The sequence below is a fragment of the Enhydra lutris genome, unplaced genomic scaffold (assembly GCF_002288905.1).
Source record: "Enhydra lutris kenyoni isolate GAN:26980312 unplaced genomic scaffold, ASM228890v2 scaffoldscaffold10, whole genome shotgun sequence".
NCBI classification, from domain to species: Eukaryota; Metazoa; Chordata; class Mammalia; order Carnivora; family Mustelidae; genus Enhydra; species Enhydra lutris.
Genome location: NW_019154094.1, coordinates 2,835,167 through 2,837,275, shown reverse-complemented (window position 1 = coordinate 2,837,275; position 2,109 = coordinate 2,835,167).

The window sequence follows — 2,109 nt, the reverse complement described above, 5'->3', positions numbered from 1 at the left end:
CCGAAGGGGCCGAGAGAGGAAGAAAGGTGTCAGGTGTAGAGGGTCTGATATCATAAAGGAGACGTTACCACCAGACACCCAGATGACCATTGCTGCCCCTCTCCCCCAGCCTCAGCAACCCCCACGGGGGGCCAGAGAGAAGCCCCCACTCTGCTTTCTTACAAGAAATTCCCCAGCAGCCTTCCCACCACATCCCTCTGCCCATTCTTCTACCTGGAACACCTGCCGCCCAACCATTCGCATCTCTCCCCTCCACACCCTGCCAAGCCACACCCACTTCACAGACCCATCCCTCCGCCCCGTTCTGTGTGCCCACCTCCGCCTGAGACTCTGCAAAGAACAAGGGAGCAAGAATGGGCCTACGTTCTCCCTTCTCACGGGGGGACATTTCAGTCCGAGACCCAACGAATGCAGACAGACACACCATGGAGAAAACAGATGAGTTTGCCCAAAAGAAGAAACATTTTTCCAATTTTTAAGGTGGAAAATCAAAGTAAAAAAAAGCTGGCAGTAAGTGAGTGAAGTGTTTAATGGCTGTCTGATTAAATGAGAATGAGCAAAATGCTCTGCGTCGTGGACGAGGACAGGATTCCAGCTTGACTTGATGAGAAAACCTAAAACCGTTGCAGAAACACAAAAATGACACACATACACTCAACAACGATCAGACAATAAGTTATACTTCTAAATTTCTGAATCACATGGTGCTTTAAACAGAGAGGCAAAATGAAGACAAAGGAAAGACGAAAATGTGGAGTTTGGGGATGGTATGTCCAGGTTCTAGTGGGTACCCAGCTAAGCTGAGGCCTGGCTCATCTCCAGGTTCCCCCTCTTTTTCCTCCTCATCTTGCCTGAATTCGTTTCCTCCTTCACACCCCTGCAGATCAGACCTTTGGGGAACAGAGCTAGAGGAAGCCTAATGTTCTCCATAAGACCTCTGGGGATATCCTCCCGAGCTCCCCACATCCAGAACAGCCACAATTTCTGCTCACAGAACCCTACACAGCAGATTTCTCAGGAGATGACAATCTCAGACGGGGGATGTAAACAGGACATTTCTGGCAGACGGCAGGCTGGCATGGAGGGAAGGGCAGAGTCCCAGTTCAACCTGCCAGCCATAGGCCACACTCACTGCCAAGTGCAGGCCCCGAGTCACCCACCTGGAGCCACTTTCCCCTCCAGAGAAAACCCAGGATCCAGAAAATGCATTTAACTCAGAAACCCGTCCACCTGGTTCCCAAGCGGCAGAGCCGCTCAGCCGAGGCAGGAACTCCCCTGGCCATGAGAACAAGAGGCCAAGAAGGTGAGTGTTTAAGAAAACGAAACAAAACAAGCATCTCATCTGTTTTAGGAAGAACTGCATGCTGGGTAACACTGACATGATCCAACCCGCATCAGACTCCAGCACACCTTGCACTTCGGGAAATTATAAAAACGCCGTCTTCCTCCCACCCCACCCCCCAGATAGGAGAACACTTCCAAAATGTGTGTTTTCCTCAGTTGGCGTCCCCGCTGCTGTTGTCATTCTTTTCCTCTGATGGATATCAAGGTCCTGCTGAGTTCAGTGGCCTCCCGGGGACGTTCCTCTCATCCCTGGTTGCTAAGTTCAAAGTTGCCAGGGAGTGAGATCAAAATTTACTCCTGAGTCCTGGGCCCGTCTCCAGAACCATCTATACAGAATCCCACTGGCCGCTCCATCCCCTTCCTGCTCAAACACGCCAGCACACATGGAGACCAGCAAACTCCAGCCCCCGGGCCCCATTCTGTGCCTCCCCACCCCCCCACCCCCACTTAAGGAGAACAAGAAGCTGGTCCCCAGCACCAAGCCTGTAAAACTCTGGGTCACATGTGGGGTGGGTTTGCAGCTGCTACAGATTTTTACATATAAGAAAAAAAAAAGTCATGTGCAAGGTCAAAATGACAAGGGCTGTTTTCCCACCCCTGCTCCAGAGTCCCCAAGGGTACAGCTCACGGCTCTGGCGTCAAAAGGGTCAGCTCACCTTTTTAACCACCTGGGGCAACAGCTTCCACCCCCCTTCTCCCCCACCTCCCTCCCACGGCCTGGCTAAAGGCCCCGCTGGCCCTGAGGAAAGGGAACTCGATGTCAGC